The 19671-nt window shown below is 44.1% G+C and overlaps 1 pseudogene; it reads right to left on the reverse strand.

Moving 5' to 3' along the window:
- Positions 1 to 231: 231 nt before the first annotated feature.
- LOC116678260 (zinc finger protein RFP-like) lies at positions 232 to 14772 on the reverse strand (annotated as a pseudogene).
- Between the last annotated feature and the right edge of the window lie 4899 nt (positions 14773 to 19671).

Consider the following 19671-nt stretch of genomic DNA (forward strand, 5'->3'; position numbering starts at 1 on the left):
AGATGGACAAGATCATGATGAGACCCAAAGAAAAAGGAAGGCACTGTATTCTCACAACCCCCCCCCAACCTAACTGTTGTGCAATGCGCATATTTAGGTCAGGGAAATAAAAACTAAATTTGGAGGTTTGTAAAACAGTCCTGTTTTCGACCTAATCTTACTTTTTCACATAATCTCACTTTACTTCTGCTTAACTTTTTATTTTCTTTCATTGTACTCTACCTATACAGTTATCGACTCTTTTTTCTAACTCTTATTTTTTACCTTGACCGGAGTGATTATCAGAGGGGCAGAGTTTCTACCACCAGAATTATTACCAGTATGGAAGAATGGGAAGAGTTTCTCAGTGAAGGAGCAGCCAGTAAAGGAGTAGATAAGAGCTGCAGCATCTACGTCATAAAAGGAGACCAGACCCTCCTCATAGTCCACAAACACCCCCACCTTCTGAGGAGGAGACTTCAGAGAGAGAAGGACTTGAGGGTCAGCAGAAGCGTAGTACTGATTTCCATGTCTCAAGCATGTCGTCCAGAAACCATTCTGAGGACTCATTGCAAAGTCTCCCTTCCTGATCATTGACTGTCTGGCCACTCCTAAAGTCCATCTAGTCTTTCCTTTAACTTGAACCTCAAAGTAAAATCTGCCTGAAGAGAAACTCTGTTTTCCTAAAACACAACCTAAATAAGAAAATCTCTCTGGGTTGTCTGGGAGATTCTTCCTCACATCACCAGTATACACTTGTTTCCCATCATCAGACAGGTTGAGTAGAGGATGTACTGTATCAGGATCAAGAGTCACATCCACTGCATGCCGCTGGACCCTCTTCAGCTCAGACTCAACGAGCAGCGTCTTCATCTCTTCATTGAGAGTCTCTGTCAACTGAACCACAGCTTTCATCACAGTCCCCTCATATGATGGTGGACGGACCCTGACCTCTGTCCAGTCCTTGGTGGGTGGAGGTTGTTGGATGTTTAGGGACTGGACCCTCTGGAGAAGATGGAGGTGGTCTTCAGAGCGTAACATCTGCTCCACCTCAGTGCTTCTCTTCATCAGCTCAGAGATTTCCTGTTCCAGCTCTGTGATGAAAGCTTCGGCCTGTTTTTCTGTTGTTTTCTGCTTCTCTTTGATGGTGTTGATGAGCTCATTCAGGCCTCTCTCAGCAGACTCCTTCAGATAAGTGAAGACCTGAACACCTTCTGCTATCTCTCTGTCTGCCTCTTCATCACTGAGGTCCACTGAGTGTTTGATCTCCTGAATCTTCAGTCGTCTCTTCTGGATCATCTGCTGAATTTTAGCCTCTGTCCTCCCCAGCTCTGCCTTCTTTCCTTCATATTCTTCTTTCAGAGGAACAACCTTATGCCTACTGTGATCTGAATAAGGACACAGCATGCAGACACATGTCTGGTCGGTCTTACAGAACAGCTCCAGAGGTTTATCATGCTCTGGACACATCCTGCCTTCCAGGTTCTCCACAGGGTCGATCAGCTAATGTCTTTTCAGACCTGACGTGGTCAGATGAGGCTCCAGGTGAGTCTCACAGTAGGAGACCAGACACACCAGGCAGGACTTCAGGGCCTTCAGTTTGGTTCCAGTGCAGACGTCACAGGGAACTTCTCCTGGTTTGGACACTTGTTGCTCTGAGCTGCTGCTGCTGGCTTTCTGTTGAGCTGACTGTCTGAACTGAGCAGCCATCTCAGAGATGAAGGTGTTGACCCAGGTCTTCTGGTAAAACGCTCTTTACACAGCGGACACAGGTACTGGTCTTTAGTATTCCAGTGATCAGTGATGCAGTTCTTGCAGAAGTTGTGACCACATGGTGTGGTGACAGGATCAGTGAACACATCCAGACAGATGGAGCACAGAAACTGATCTTCAGACTGAAGATAGTTTGCAGCAGCCATATCTACACACAATAAACAGAAAAAGATATTTAATATTTAACACAGGGTACAAACATGTCAAACAATATTAACTTAATATCAAGATTCATAATTTACCAAATGAGACTTAAAGATATAGTGCGTAGTTTCCCCATGACAACAATTCAGCACATAAATGTCGCCGGTTGACACTGTGCTGAGAAATAGAGAGAGTTTTGTAGAGGTGAGAGTCTTAAAGTGCCCATATTCTGAAAAAAAATCAAATACAATTTCTGGCATTTGGGGTGTTATTTTCTGTCTCTGGTGCTTCCACACACATACAGACTTGGGGAAAAAACCTCCATGGTGTTTTGAGTGAGATCCGGTTTCTGAATGTCCTCTGTCTTCAGTCTCCAGGTGAGCTGTTCAGAATCGGCAGGGCCGTCTACGCCCTCGGCCCAAACATCTGGTGTGTGCTAACCACTTTAACTAATACCACGTCAGCTGTTTCTCCAACTTCGGTCAGTACGAGGCAGAATTATCCGGGAGACTTCTTCTAAACGAGGACACACTTCCAACTTAGCGAGGAATACCTGCAGACGAGGGACGTGGAAGTAGTCCTCTACAGTTTCTTATGTAGATTAGGGTGAACTCATGTGTGTTGTAGCTGTGTTTTAGCTTTGAGAGCATGAACAGCGTTAGCTTCTAGCTAGTAGCGCTGCACAGTACTAGTTACTGAGCATGTGCAACTCCCAACAGAGATGGGATAGAATGAGATGTCTCACTCTGGAGATAAAACTAGTGAGATGTCTCACTCTTTTTGAAAAGGAAACCATGGAAACCTATTCCGATATACCCTCTAAATCCAGTTATGACCCTGAAAATGAGCAGAATATGGACCTTTAACTGTCTTGGGATCAACCCATTTAGCGATGGCTTAAATGTAACGGACGTTCATTAATATAAAAAAGTTACGCACTAAAGCTTTAATGACAAACAGTCAGGAACATTATAAAAGACTTCTTCATGTTCATGATAGGTGTCATGTCATAATTATGACGTGTCATGTCAGTCTTTAGCACACCCCTTCAAATGGGTCATGTCCCAACATCAAACTACATCAACATAAACAGAATTTCCTCTTCCCATATCCTGTTTAAATTAAAATATAGAAAGATATAAAAGTTGATATGTTGCCCAGCCCTCGATGTTAAAGGTGTAGAAATGGAAACTAAATGTTGAAGCAGCATGCTAATGAATGAAAAGCTCACATGAAGAGCTGAAGTCTGTCATATGTTCTGTCAGCTTCTGTTCAACCAGCTGTTAGTTCCTGAAATAAAGGCTGTCTTGTTGTTTTAGCCTTGCTAGCAGCACCACACCAAACACTACCATAATGTACCAGAAAGATGACATCATCATCAAACTACAACTTTAACATTAACACGTGTGATTGGAGGGAGTGGAGCCCCCCCCCCCCCTCGTAAGTCTGAGAACTAAGCTTGTCTAATGAGAAGACCGAGTCCTTATCTGAGAGGCCTGAGGGCTCAATGGGAGGAGCATCTGGTCTGGACTGGGACAACCCTCCGTTTGCCAGCTGGCATTTTACCAGATTCTTGACTGAAGTTATTTATGAGGCAGTCCCGCCCAACCAAAACACCTTAAACTGTCCCAGCCTATCACACTTCAGCTCCACCCAAGTCCCGCCCTCTTTGCCCATATTAGGATTACCCGGCTCCAGTAACTGACGGAGACAAACTGCAGGTTTCAACTTGTCCCTTCAGAAACCTCTGGATGTGGTTTTACTCAGTCTATAGTTCAGGATTAAATAACCCTAATATTAATAAGTATCATTATCTTGTTATTGAGGACGTGTGTCCACAAATCAAAACCAAGACAGATTTACACTTTTGATGGATGAAGGTTGTGACACACACCTGTCAATCAAAGCAGCTCTCGTTGGGACACTCCCTCATATCTCAGCAGTGAAGTCAGCGGAGATTAAAATCTAACTTGTTTCCTGGTGCTGATTAAATCGGACTCAACTGAACATAAAAAGGCTCATTTTGGCCAAAACGTCCCACATTATAGAATAATTACTGAGTTACTTCAGATCTTACAATAGTGCTGAAAGAATGAACCACTGCTCTCATCTTAAAGTAGATCATGTAGCCCCAAAATCTCCCAAATGATAGGCGAGTTTCTCCATCAAAGGTGTGTGATGTTACCTGTTAAAGTCCCGTTCAGATGAGGTCAAAGAGACGTCGTCCCTTCATCAGCAGACACTGACAGATGCTGCTGCTGTCTGTCTTCATCTGACTGACATCCATCACATCACCACACCTTGATATCCAGAAAGGTCATGTGACCTGAGAACAGGACCCGGTCGGACCTGTAGGGCTGCCAGTCAGCGCTCTGATTGGACAGTTTTCAGGTTCATTATATAATGAGAGAGGAACAGTCTGAACTTGTAACAACATGTAGAAAGAGTTTGACTCCAAGGAATCTGTTATTATGTTGTTAGGTTGGTTTCCTCATGTTCAGACATGATTTTAGTGACAAGTTTTCTCTGGCTTATAAACGGTGCATATAGCTGCTGTAAACGGAAGAAATCTCCCAGAAATCTCCCAGGGGAGCATGCCCCCCTAAGATTCGTCTGAGTCCCCAATGTTACCAACGTCTGGCCCCGCCCCTACACCCAGACAGGGTTTCCCTGGCTTATTAACAGGAGGTGAAGAGAGGTGGTGCTGTATGAGTTAGGTACTGTACCTTATCCATGAGATAAGTTGGTTTGAGGGGAATCACTGAGCTGTGTAGACACCCTTCGATAAGAGGAAGAGGAAGAATACTCTACACTACTAGACGCCCAAACTATTTACCGGACCATTGTAACACGGCATCCTGATGATCAGAGGGGCAGAGTTTTTATCACCTTCATTATTACCAGTATGGGAGAATGGGAAGAGTTTCTCAGTGAAGGAGCAGCCAGTAAAGGAGTAGATAAGAGCTGCAGCATCTACGTGATAAAAGGAGACCAGACCCTCCTCATAGTCCACAAACACCCCCACCTTCTGAGGAGGAGACTTCAGAGAGAGAAGGACTGGAGTGTCATCATTAGCTTCGTACTTATTTCTCTTTTTCAACATTATAGTCCAGTAACCATTCTCATTGAGCGCTAACTCCTTTTATGGCTTCCCCTCAGTAACCCCCCCCGTCCCTACTATGCCCGCTTCTGCCGTATAATAACCCCCGTTACTATCAGCAGGGGGGTGGTTAGGCCTTTATTAAAAGGAGTTACTTTGATACTTCCCTGATTGTATAAATACTAGATTTTCTATCCACACACAGTGATTCGCTAATTTAAATACTTTTTAAAATTAATTATTAGTAGTTATTATATTTAGTTTTATTTCTTTTTACTAGAGACACACACACCCTTGCTAAATTTAAAGGGCCCCCTCCCGGATCAGGGTAACCGGAGGCGAGGCAAGAGGCCTTTTCTGATTTTTACCCCAGACGTCCCCCACTAACGGGCTCTTGTCCCCCTAACCCTAACCCTGTATATTTTAAGCACTGCCCGAGGGGATCTTTACAACCAATGATTTTTCTTTAGTACTCACGGTCAGGAACCGTTCCTCCCAGGGTCCCCGGAGGTCCCCTCCTTCTCAAGGACGCCCGCTAGCCTTCGTTGGTCTCCGGTCCGAGAGAGGCTAAGTGCTTGGTGGGGAAATGCCCCCCCACTGGGAGATAACAGGAGGTCTGACTGTCAATGTCGATCCCCGCCGGGCTGCAACTCGCCCAGGTGGTTAAAGAGGAGTCTTAACTAGCCTCACGGGGGGGAAACTTCTGACCTCGGAAAGCTGAGGGGTGAAAGAGAGAAATTAAACGACTAAAATCAAGGAATACAAGTCTTTTGGTCTCCTAGCTCACAACAAGCTCAGGTAGTTTTATTATTTAGTGAATAATCAAAAAACAAGTACAGAATACAGAAATAATCTTTTCCCTTTCTGTTCTAAAAGCAGAGAGTATCAAAATCAGAGAATAGATGAAACCCGATAAGTGGGTATGCGCTGAAGAGAGAGTCCACATCAACTCATATTTATAGTCAAAGTCAAGGCAAGTCAGTTGGACTGGTCGTCGTGGTTACCCTCTGTGGTCTGTCCCATAAAATCCACTGAAGAGGATTTCTGAAGTGTTCTCCAGCTGTTTGCTGTTCAAATCCCAATCTTTTATTGGAGGTCCTGTGGTCCGGTGCTGTTCTGGGTCCAGTCCATTGCCTTCTGAGATCCGCCGAGGAATAACGCTGTTCACTCTTTGTCTTCCCTTTTTACATCTTTCTTAGAACACACACATCTCTAACTTTCCTCACATACACACACATTTTCAGATACACACATCTCTGCTCTGCACACACATTTCCCTTCCTGCTCTGGGCGTGTCCTAACATCTCCCTCTCACTTCCCTTATTCTCTACACACACATTTCATCACATGCTTATTCATAATCACATTTAAAATCATAACCTCCTTCATTCTGTCTTCTGGTTATAATCATATTTTAGTTGATTACATTATAATTGTTACACCAAATACATCACATTCTTTACTTCTACTTAACCAGTTCCATAATCATCTGAAAAGTACCTAATTATTTCTATTGGTTACTATAAAGGTTATACTCATTTGTGTTATTTAGTTGGAAAATACCTCGCAGTTACAAGACTCAATAGTCACTGTTTGCACATCTGTCCCTTGAGTTGTAAAGGACAGAGCGGGACAGCTCACATGAGGCTCGTTGGACACGAGCTGCGCCTCGCCTGTAAAGGGGACGAGAGCCAGGGGACGGGGACAGAATCCGCTCCCAAGTCGGAAAGTTTCCAGATGTCTCCGCAGCCTTCAGGCTGGACAGGAAGTGACTGGAACACTGTGGTCCGAATTAATAAAATGTTATCAGACCCATATATCAGCTGGTACACAGTCTCTAGTTGTTTTTATTATGACAGAGTAGCTCTCAAAAAGCTCTACATGTGATCTGTTGCTGATTTTAATAAACAACAGACTGGAGATGATCTGTAATCTGAACAGATTTAGTCTCTCTGACTTCTAAACGTCACTATCAGCCACACAACATGTGTTCTGGACAGAATACGCCTTCAAATTAAACTAATAGCAGTTAAAATCCCTCCAATTCAAAATCCATAAAAAGTTTATAAAAACATCATCATGTTAAGTCAATTCAGAACCAATCAGCTGTTAGATCAGCTGAGAGGCCGGCGTTTCCCAGCATGCTCTGCTGGGTCCGCCTGGGTCTTACAGTCGGTGAAAAGCAACTGTGCCGCCTGCATCTCAGAACTGAGTCCACTACGGTTCAAAGCAGAGGGTTAAAACTATTTACATGAATGACAGGACTCCCCCTTCAAAGGGAGGGAGCGTAATATGTAGTCGTAGCCAGGACAACATACATGCTGTTCAGAAGATAGAGTTACTGCTGGTCAGCCTTCAATGTGGAGAGGAGATCAAAATATAACAACACAGCTATTAGGGCATGAGGAGGAGGAAACAGCTTGGCTCTGGAACATGTTCACAACGAGGCAGTGTGAATGAGCTGGTGTTTTTTAAGGTGACTACTCTGAGAAAAGGTTTTCCCACATTGTTCACACCAGTAAGGTTTCTCTCCAGTGTGAATGCGCAGGTGAGATTTAAGGTTACCACTTTGAGAAAACGCTTCCCCACATTGTTCACACCAGTACGGCTTCTCTCCAGTGTGAATGCGCTGGTGAGATTTAAGGTTATCACTCTGAGAAAACGTTTCCCCACATTGTTCACAGCTGTACGGCTTCTCTCCAGTGTGAATAAGTTGGTGTTTTTTAAAGTTACCCCTCAAAGAAAACGCTTTCCCACATTGATCACAGCTGTACGGCTTCTCTCCAGTGTGAATGCGCTGGTGAGTTTTAAGGCTACTACTCTGAGAAAACGTTTTCCCACATTGTTTACAGCTGTAAGGTTTCTCTCCAGTGTGAATGCGTTGATGGCTTTTTAGGGTGCTCTGTTGTGTGAAAGCTGCCCCACATTGATCACAGCTGTAAGGCTTCTCTATATTGTAAACTATCTGATGAATCTTAAAATATCTTGATGTGAAGGTTTTGTCACAGTGGGGACAGCGGTGATGTCCGCTGTCAGCTGTTTCTCTCCGTTTCTAGACAGAAAAGCAGAGAGTGAGTTAGTGAGGTGCCGCTGTAGAGATCTATCTTAAACTAGAAACTATATCCACATTTAAAGAATGTCTGTGGAACATAGTTTGACTGATGCATTACCTTTCTTAATTATCAGATTTTTACATTGCACTTGTATCTGTAGGGGTTATTGTGTTGTCTCTATTTTGCTGGACTAGGTCTACTGCAGTAAAGTAATTTGGAACCATTGTCCCTGATAGACATTAGCAATGAGGGGCACCAGTTGACCTTTTGTTTTAGCTTGTTGTTGTTGCTAAATCAAACTTGTATCTCCAGCAGTATTGGGCAGTAGCGATACTAGTTTAACTACTTCTCAGTACTCACTGGTTTCTGAATCAAACAGCTTTTCAGAGGTTTACCTCTTTTATTGAGCAAGTAACGTGGTATTGTCCACACAAGCTACATTTCCTCAAGCATTTCTGAAGCTCAGCAGAGCTTTCTGCTGTGCTCTGACATAAAACTGCTGAGGATCACTGATGCCACCGACAAACACCGGCGCATATGTCGTGATCATGGAGGTTTAAAAAATAGCTTTGATGTATGTAAAGGTTCTGAGTCATCCAGGATTGGCCCTAGATCAAACACTTCCAACATGGTAAAGATCACATTGGCAGTTCATATACATATATATATATATATATATATATATATATATATATATATATATATACACACACAATGTATATGAACCTTTGTACAGATTTGGTCCAGAGTCTCATTGTGGGATGAAAAAAAAGAATCTCAGGATTCACATTGAAAGGATTTAATTTGGATGAGATATGTAAAAGGTTTGTCTTGGTCTCTATTTACAAAAAATATCATTTGAGAACCAAAGAAAATTAAAGCTGCAAGCAGCGATGGAGGGCCCTCGCTAACCTGTGCGACCACGCATATTCACACGCTGAAAATGGTCGCCAATGAAAAGGGAACTCCCCGCTGAGTTCATTGATACCTCACACAAGTCCATACATCATACAGGTCATTATATGTGAAAAGGGGCGTGGCCGCATCATAAAGGGGCGGATCAAACATCACCAATAAAAAAGGAAGTCTCTGCTGAGTTAAATGACACCTCACATAAGTATCTACGTTAAACGGTTCAAATGTTATGAAAGGGGGCGTGGCCTGAGTGACTGGGCGTGGTCATAATATAGGGGCCGCCTCATTATCACATGTAGACCACACATTCAAAGTTTCATGTAAATTGGATGATGTTTGTCAAATAAGGCATATTTCCTGTTGCCAGATGGTGGCGCTATCTCCAAAAGTCCACATTGGCCTGTAGGTGTCCTCAGGCCTGGACTCTTGGTGTTTGTGGGAAATTTCAAGCAGATACGACAACGTACACTGTAGTTACAGGCAATTTCATCTTCATCGCTAAACACCCAAAATGGCCGCCATGCCACGCCTACACCGTTTAACAAAAAAAATTATTTTAATAACTTTTAATCTTCAACATCTTAAGACGACACAGACTGAATTTGAAGTCGATGTGATGAAATCTCTAGGAGGAGTTCGTTAAAGTAAAGCACCTTGTCTTCTAGGCCTACTTCCTGTTGCCACTAGGGGGCGCTATGACTTTGAACGAATTTCTGCGTGTAGATGTCGTCAGGAGCGGACTCTGATGAATCCTGAAAAGTTTCAAGCAGATTCGACAAAGTACACTGTAGTTACAGCCACTTTCTCAGTGATCGCTAAACACTCAAAAGTGAACTCATTATCCTGTTCAAGAAACCGATTTGAAATGACGTGAGCTTTGTGACATGGGGCATTATCCTGCTGAAGGAGCCATCAGAGGACGGGACATGGGGCCATAAAGGGATGGACATGGTCAGAAACCAGGCTCAGGTAGGCCGGGGCATTTAAACCAGGCCCAATGGCACTAAGGGGCCTAAAGTGTACCAAAAAAACATCCCCCACACCATTACACCACCACCAGCAGCCGGCACAGTGGTAACAAGGCCTGATGGATCCAGGTTCTCATTCTGACTCCACCATCTGAAGGTCTCAACAGAAACCAGACTCATCAGACCAGGAAACAGTTTTCCAGTCTTTAACTGTCCAATTTTGGTGAGTTCTTTCTGATTGTGGCCTCTTGTTCCTATCTGTAGTGGAGATGAGGGGTACCCGGGGGGTCTTCTGCTGTTGTAGCCCCCCCCCCCCCTCAAGGTTGTGCGTGTTGCGGCTTTGCTGCACCTCGGTTGTAACGAGCGGTTATTTCAGTCAAAGTTGCTCTTCTATCAGCTTAAATCAGTCGGCCCATTCTCCTCTGACGTCTAGCATCAACCAGGCATCCCCCCCCCCCCCAGGACTGCTGCATGCTGGGTGTTTTTCCCTTTTCACACCATTCTTTGTAAACCCTAGAGATGGTTGTGGGTGTAAATCCCAGTGACTGAGCAGATGATGAACTACTCAGACCGGCCCGTCTGTCACCAACAACCAGGCCACGCTCCAAATGTCTTAAATCCCCTTTCTGGCCCATTCTGACATTCAGTTTGGAGTTAAGGAGATGGTCTGGACCAGGTCAGGAGATGGTCTGGACCAGGTCAGGAGATGGTCTGGACCAGGACCACACCCTTAAATGCATTGAAGCAACTTCCATGTGATTGGTTGATTAGATAATTGCATTAATGAGAAATTGAACAGGTGTTCCTAATAATGCTTTAGATGAGTGTGACACACACACACATGTGTGTATATATATATATATATATATATATATATATATATATAAACATATACACGTGGTGCAGGGACAACAACCTCCTGCTGAACGTCAGCAAGACTAAGGAGATTGTTGTTGACTTCCGGAGAGGTCACATCCAACACCTGCCACTGACCATCGACGGTGCTGTGGTGGAGAGAGGGACCAGCACCAAACTCCTGGGGGTGCACATCAGTGAAGACCTCTCCTGGACCACCAACACTGCATCACTGGTGAAGAGAGCTCAGCGCCGCCTGTACTTCCTGCGGAAACTCAGGCGAGTAAGTGCCCCACCAGCCATCATGACCACGTTCTACCGAGGCTCCACTGAGAGCATCCTCTCCAGCTGTGTTGCTGTCTCTAAATACAACAGGAGAGCCCTGCAGCGCATAGTGAACACAGCTGGAAGGGTTATTGGTGCTTCACTCCCCTCCCTGAAGGACATTTACACCTCCCACCTCACCCGCAAGGCCACCACAATTGTGAGTGATGCAAGTCACCCCCACTCACAATTTGTTAGATCAATTGCCCTCTGGGAAGAGGTCCAGAAGCCTGCGCTCCCGCACCACCAGACTCACCAACAGCTTCATACACCCGCCTGTTAGGATGCTGAACTCTCTCCCCCCCTCTCCGCCCTCCACCCTCAGCTACATAACATCCTGAACCTTTGGACCCACAAAAGCTGACCGGCACCACTCCACTTGTACTACTCCACTTGTACACATGCACACTTTGCAACTTGTTGTTGTTGTCCTGAAAACACTTCTGAGCACACTTCTGCTGCTCTTACATAACTTGCACCATTATGCCACTTGCCTAAAACCCAACTACCTCAGCCATTTATTGGCCTGACTTTTGCACTATTATATTGACTGTCTACTGTATGCACAATTGCACATCCTCAACTCACATTTTGCTGCTCTTATTTACTTCATTGTATGTGCCTTCTTATTTTTATATTGTTTACTTGAATGTTATGTTTGTTTGTCTGTGACCTAATTGTTAAAATATGTCTTGTCTCCACCGTGGGATAGAGAGAAACGTAATTTCGATCTCTTTGTATGTCTTGACATGTGAAGAAATTGACAATAAAGCAGACTTTGAAAAAATATGTACGTTTGTACAGATTTGGTCCAGAGTCTCAGAGTGGGATGAAAAAAAAAGAATCTCAGGATTCACGTTGATAGGATTTCATTTTAACGAGATATGCAAAAGGGTTGTCTGGGTCTCTATTTACAAAAAAATCATATTTTACAATTTATGCAAAGAAAATTAATTTAGTAACGTTTTGTAACAGCAACCTCAAGATGCTATATGCCGAGTTTCAGGCAGATCGGTCAGTAAACCCAGGACGAGTTTAGAAAAGTAGGTTTTGCATATCCACGCATTTCTTGATTAAAACTTGGCATGAATATATTGAATATGTTAAATTAAATTGGTAGAAATGTACATTACAATGCACTTGAATGCACCTCATATGAAAGGCCCTGAGGAGATTATCCACTCTGATTTCCCCCGGCCTTTATTTGCCCCTGTTGCCCCCCCCCCCCGGCCTTTTTGCCCGTGTTGCCCCCCCGACCACTATCAGAGGGCGGAGTTTAATGACTACCGGTTCTTCTTTGAGGAATTATGGTATAATATATAAATCCTAAAAGACATTTGTGAAACCCTCTTTGTGCTTTCATTAATATTGAGATTAGATTTCTGGGAGTCTTCAGTCTGGAGTAACCTCTTTCCTTCACTCACCTCCTCCTTCTTCTCTTGCTCCCTCGCTCCTCTGAGTCTCCCGAGGCCTCCCTGACACCTTTCCTCTTGCCCTCCTCCTCCTCCTCCTCCTCCTTCCTCTCTCCTCCTCCTCCTCCTCCTCCTCCTCCTCCTGGTGTTTCTGCATGTACTGGGTGATAAGGTCCAGGTCCAGGTGGTCTTGCGGCTCCCATGTGTTCTCCTCACTGGAAAGGTGAGTGCAGACAGAAGAACATCTCCTCACACTTTGTTTTTAGACAATCCATTCTCACTCTAATCATCATTCCTATTAGTCCTTTTTATTTCTAAGGTTATTTGTGGGTCTGCAACTTAGAGTCAAAATACCAAACCTTCAACTTTGAGGGCGTGATACAATGCTGACATTTGTTTGCAATATGTAAATATATTATTATATATCAGACCAAGAACACCAAGTATTAATATTATAGACTCATACTTACTCTGAGACCCCTTCCATTTCAGCAGAAACTCTACTCTTCCCTTCACCACTCTGCGCTCCAAAACCTTCTCCACCACATACTCCTCCTCCTCCACCTTCACTGTTGCAGGCTGCTCCTCCTCCTCCACCTTCACTGCTGTTGCAGGTTGCTCCTCCTCCTCCTCCTTCACTGCTGCTACAAGCTCTTCCTCCTCCTTCTTCACTGCTGCTGCAGGCTGTTCCTCCTCCTCCTCCTCCTCCACCTTTCCTGCTACGGTGGCCAGCTTGCCGTCTGCTGAGGACTCCTTTGGTAGACCCAAGGGTGAAACATGCAGAGATAATACAAGGGTTAGAAGAACTAACCTCTGTGTAATACTAGAAAACAATAAAGCAGAAAAGCCAAGACGTTAGAAACGTAGCGGAGCTTCATTCTTTCTGAGAGTCTCCCTCTGATATTGGGCTCGTTGGAGATGAGCCAGGTCTGTGCAGAATCGACCACTGGCCGTTGCATGCTGGGTACATTTGTGTCCGACTTGATCCCGACTTGCTCTGACGTCGTGCACACGTAGGAAACTAATGGTGTGAGTGAAATCTAGCTGACCATGTTTTAGAATCCACCACCTGCCGTTGCATGCTGAATTGTGTCCGACTTGCTCTGACGTTGTGCACACGTAGGCAACAACAATCTCACGAGAGCGAGGCGGCTGCAGTGTCTTTTCCCCGACTGTAAGACCGGAGGTCGACTCAGGATGGCGACATGAGAAGTCGTCCTAGCGAATAATAATGTGGGAATTACTGCACACATTATTAATGTAACTACATTACATTGCCTAAAGAAGTTAATATTTGTATTTGAAGAAGCAGTGATCTGAAACTACGACAGGTGGAGCTATCGGTTTCTAGCTGTAAGCTAAAGCTAACGTTAGCACATGCTAGCGATGGACAACATGGAGAAAGATGAACTCCCGCGACTGGAAGATATGGAGGTTGTAATTAATAAAGAAAAACAGAACATAAGCGAAATTCACTCGTATGCTTGTGAAAGCGGGACATGGTGAAGACTGCAGTTCCTCTCCTGCTACACCTGTGAGACACCACCCTGAGAAGACAAGAGGTCACGGAGAAAACACGTCCCGGCCAAACCGACAGAACCGTCACTCTCTGAGCTGCAGAACACAATTATTACATGTAATGGTATATTCCTTCTTAGAGGGTCAGTAATGTAGTGGTATATTCCTTCTTAGAGGGTCAGTAATGTAGTGGTACATTCCTTCTTAGAGGGTCAGTAATGTAGTGGTACATTCCTTCTTAGAGGGTCAGTAATGTAGTGGTTCATTCCTCGGGGGAATTGACATTACCAAAAATAAATGTTCAAATAAACCATCAGGAGTTGTATACAGGAGGTAACTCTGCCCTATGTACCGGTGATACATCTGACTTTATTCACACTACACTTTTCTTTTTTACTGTAAATCATTTATTTTATTTTGTTGGTTTTTTTACTGGTATTGACTTTTGAATGTTTACATACTGGCTCTGTAACTGTTCTTTGTTAATGAAAAGAAAAACATCATTGTGTGCTGATAGCCACATTAGTGTGAGAAGACAAACAAAACTAGAACTGCACGCAGTTTCAACGGGGTCCAAGCCTCCCCGCGCCAGTCGTCCCCAGCGACCCGGGGAAATGTTCTATGTTGATTAGAGCGCCCCCGAAGGGCCTGTCTACCAAATTTGTCAGTGAGCGTCCGGGCGGTGGGCGAAACAATCATTACCGGTTTGGTTTTGATAGCATTTACTGTGGCAGAGATATTGCAATTGCAAATTTCCCATTTAAATGCATTGACTTTGTCCACAAAACCAAAAAACGTCGATTATAGCGCCCCCTAATGGCCCATCGTTACCAAATTACGTATGAAGCTTCCGTGCGGCATGCCAAACAATCACCCCAAGTTTGGTGTTGATACCACGTATTTTGGCCGAGATATGGCAAAGTACGTTCGTGAAAAACACTTTTTTTTATTTGTAGCGCCCCCTAGGGGCCAATGTTCATGAAATTTGGTACAGAGCCTCAGGGGGTCATAGCAAGTAATATCGTAAAGTTTTGCTTTTATAGCATTTATTTTGGCCGAGATATGGCAACGGCAATGTTTTCATAGCTACCAACTAAACTTTGTTTGCGCGTAACACGCGTAATTTTTATCCGATAAAAAATCTTTATGCAAACTTTTGTCAGGTGGGTCTGGAGATGCTATGTGCCAAGTTTCGTGCAGATCCATTGCACGGTCTGGGAGGAGTTAGAAAAAGTTGTTTTTTGATAAATCGCGATTTTTCACGCATAAAACTCTAGGCGGAAATGGGCGTGGCCTATATCACGAGATTCAGTAGGATCCAGGGAACGCGTGGATGTGAGGTTTTTAAATTTCCGATGTACGGTTTGGGAGTTATAGAGCCAAACGCGTTTTGTCCTGGTATAGCGCCACCTAGTGGTGGAAGTGGGTCAATTTTTTTGGCTGAGGTCTTTGCGGACTTTCGGACCAGTCCTGAAAATGGCGCGTCGCCACCATGTACGGTTTAGGCTGCAGCACCACTTTTATGCGGAGAAGAAAAATATGATGAATATGATGATGATGAAAAACAATAAAGAATCCTTACGAAAACAATAGGGTTCCACAGCCCTGCTGTGTGAACCGCGTATCGCCTTGCGATTACTGCGGTGCACGCATCCTCGGGCTTGGACCCCTAATAAAGATACCTGCAAACTAAATGATGAAAGGGCTTTTGGTAGATGTCCCTCTCTCCTTGAGAGAATAAGACAGAGGATCAATGCCAGGAAACCCCCGTCCTGGATGGACCTCAGCTAGCTCCGTGTTGCTGTAGCTTAGCTAGCTCCGTGTGCTGTAGCTTAGCTAGCTCCGTGTTGCTAGTAGCTTAGCTAGCTCCGTGTTGCTGTAGCTTAGCTAGCTCCGTGTTGCTGTAGCTTAGCTAGCTCCGTGTTGCTGTAGCTTAGCTAGCTCCGTGTTGCTGTAGCTTAGCTAGCTCCGTGTTGCTGTAGCTTAGCTAGCTCCGTGTTGTTGTAGCTTAGCTAGCTCCGTGTTGTTGTAGCTTAGCTAGCTCCGTGTTGCTGTAGCTTAGCTAGCTCCGTGTTGTTGTAGCTTAGCTAGCTCAGTGTTGCTGTAGCTTAGCTAGCTCCGTGTTGCTGTAGCTTAGCTAGCTCCGTGTTGTTGTAGCTTAGCTAGCTCCGTGTTGATGTAGCTTAGCTAGCTCCGTGTTGTTGTAGCTTAGCTAGCTCAGTGTTGTTGTAGCTTAGCTAGCTCCGTGTAGCTGTAGCTTAGCTAGCTCCATTTATTTGTGGGCTAACGTTAGCTTCATGTAATGTAGAATAAGCTGTAGCTTAGCTCTCTAAACTTTCCAGTAGCTAGCCTAAGACGTGGGAACGTGATGAATATGTTATTAGAGCTGAAAGGAAGAGTGCGACTTGCTGAAGTTCAGTGTCCACCCTGCTGTTGAACGGGTAAATATGACCAGCTGGAACGGTACTCACCACCGGAGACTCTGCGGTGCGTTCAGGTACACAATCAGACGCAGGACAGCAGAAACGTTACAGTTGTGTTCCTATTGTGAGTCCAAAGCGAGCAAAACTCTGTACGGACGATTTATATCTCCATAGCAACAACAACAACCCGTCCACCATCAGAAGAGGAGTGTGCACGTGTGTTTACGTTTCCACCAGACGGTGACGGGATGTCCCGCCCTATCCTGGCTTACTCCGCTCTGATTGGCTTACCATAGTATTCTTTCTGCAACCCTAACCAATCACACTCCTCATGCCTTATCCGACCAACAAAGACAACGTGTACTAGCCAATCAGAGGCAGAGTAGGGCGGGACATAACATCGCCATCTTGGGACACACACACACACACACACACACACACACACACACACACACACACACACACACACCACACACACACAACACACACACACACACACACTTGCTTAAAACAGACATTCCAACATTACTATTGTTCCATAGTGTAACCAGGATGTGATCAGCCTCCAACATTACCTGCAAAAACATAGCAGCTCCAGGTGGATCACTACTTAAATCCTTTCAGCGATGTCCTGGTTCAGGGATAAAGAGAAGATAGATATCAGATGCACTGACACTCAGTAACTAATTAGTCTTTGGCTGGAGATGATTATTGACTTCACGCAGAGAAATGAAACACAACCGCACTGGAACTCTTTTATTTAAAAAATATTATTTCTAATGTCCAACCATGACTGTAACACTCCCATCTACTAAGCCAAAATGTCGTGTAATAACAACATAAACTCCATGTTTAAGTGTTGCGCAGCAGTAGTCCCTTCAGTGTAGTGGTCCACATGTACGGGGTTGGAAACAGGTTCTGTTAAATTCCTGCATGAATGGGACCAGCGCCGTCTGCTGGCGTCACCTTCACATCGCTGCAGGGCTGAAAGTTATGAATTCTGGATATGAATATATAAATATGCGGTAACTGTTATTGAATGCGATGTTTACTTCTATGTGTAAATGTGATGTTAAATGAAGATGTCCAGTGTTGATGTAGGAGCTGTATTCTGGTGGTGAAGATATATTGATAAACTGGATTTCTACTCTAGGAATGCCTTTTAGGAGTTGAGGATTTTATTTCATTTATTTGACATTTTACTGTGAAATAGAAAAAGCTTTATAAACCATTCTTGTTCTACTTCTGTTAAAAATAACGATTCCACTCTACGATCCCAGTTAAGTAGTTTAATAAAAACCAGGTCCTGATAACTGCTGTGGGCTGCTGGTGTCTCTGTCCAAGATGTCAACGTGCTGTCCTGATCCGGTCTGGTGTCCCTAGATGCAGACGCAGTTTCACACACACACAACACAGCGAGGCTGTCCCGTAGAGCAGGCACGGCGTCATGGGTGGGCCTGACGGGCCTAGGCCCACCAACTTTTCAACAGGCCCACCCACAAATTTTCATTAAAAAAAATGTATGTTTTAATTATAAAGAATAATTAAAAAATGGCAAATTATCTCATAATTTGTGCTAAAATAGTCTAAATCTTTTTCTTTTTTTTTAAGTTATTTTTTCTGTTTTTTTTCCCTTTATTAGATAGGCAGACAGAGAGATGTGTGAAAGGGGGAGAGAGAGGGGGGTTGACATGCAGCAAAGGGGCCACAGGCTGGATTTGAACCCGGGCCCGCTGCGTCGAGGAGCAAACCTCTGTACATGGGCACTCGCTCTACCAACTGAGCTATCTGGGTGCCCAAATAGTCTAAATCTTAAATGGTTTTTAACTTAATTTAAAAAAAGTTGTTTGTCTGTTAAGTGACAGTGATCTGCGCAAAATTTCCAACGCGCTATTAGACTGCCAGCTTAGTGAACTCAACACTAGATTCCACAGGGACACCTCTGGCCTCATGGCATCTGCAGCGGTCCTGATGTCTCCTAGCCTTCAGACTAATGACATATGCAATGAGGACGTTTTCCCAAATATCCATGCTTTCCTAAAAGCTCTGATAACGCTGCCGATGACGTCCTGTACAGTTGAACGCGTCTTTTCCAGCGTCAACCGGATTAAAACACCGAACAGGAGCACCATGCTTATAAGCCTTATGTCTCTATGTCTGTTGACATATGAAAGAGAGCTTACAGTAACTCTTAACTTCGATGATATCATCGAAATTTTACAGAGCAAACCCCGCCGACTACTGCTGTAATTTGTGTCAGTGTGTGTGTGTGTGTGTGTGTGTGTGTGTGTGTGTGTGGTGTGTGTGTGTGTGTGTTGTGTGTGTGTGTGTGTGTGTGTGTGTGAGGCGACCTAAAAACATGCGATGAATCCGTAGGCTACATGTTTAAAGTTAGTAACATAGCAGAGAGAAAAAGGAAAATGAGTCGTTCAGTGTTCGCTTCTTCTAGGCCTTTTTCAGCGAGTTTAATCGTGTACCACGAGGGGATAAGAGTATGTGAAGGCTACTCTGTCGGTATTAAGATATATTAAAATAATCGATTCATAACCCGTTACAAATCTACAGGCGCATTTCTATTTCTATATCAGCTTGTTACTGTTCTTTTTCCCTCATGGGTTCCCCTTGTTATGGCCGCTGTGTCTGTTGTTAATGTGATTTATTTCCTTTTGTTAAATATGGTTATAACATGAATCACACTAAAGTAACAGTTTGTCTCTTAAGGAAATAACTTGAGTCTTGTTTTACACGACAGATGACGTCAGTGAACCAGTTCTGTGCCCGAGCATTGAATGAAACTGTCGGCCCGTGTTGTTGATCTGTAGTGTTGAAAACATAAAAACAATTTAACAGAATTGTGAAATATTCGGCCTCCTGTTATACGAGCAGAACTAAACTATGTTCTGGGTAAATATTAAATGCCTGACCACTGTTCCAGTCTCAGGTCTATAGAGCTTTGCGTAATAGCGCAGCCAGGTATGGTGCGTAATGGAGATTCCAACGCGCTCCTCTCTGGGCAGAACCAAGGAGAGCGGTCGCGGATAGGTCGTCCTATACAACAAAACGTTTGAACAATGTTTTTTACAACATATTTAAAGAGCATCAAGCTACTGAAATCTCAATTATAGTAGCACAGATAATATAACAGTATATTAGTCATTTGTATTTGGTTAAACAGTGATTTGAAATCATGTTTTAATTTAAGGCCCA

Source organism: Etheostoma spectabile, unplaced genomic scaffold, assembly GCF_008692095.1.
Source record: "Etheostoma spectabile isolate EspeVRDwgs_2016 unplaced genomic scaffold, UIUC_Espe_1.0 scaffold00006809, whole genome shotgun sequence".
In the NCBI taxonomy this organism is placed as follows: Eukaryota; Metazoa; Chordata; class Actinopteri; order Perciformes; family Percidae; genus Etheostoma; species Etheostoma spectabile.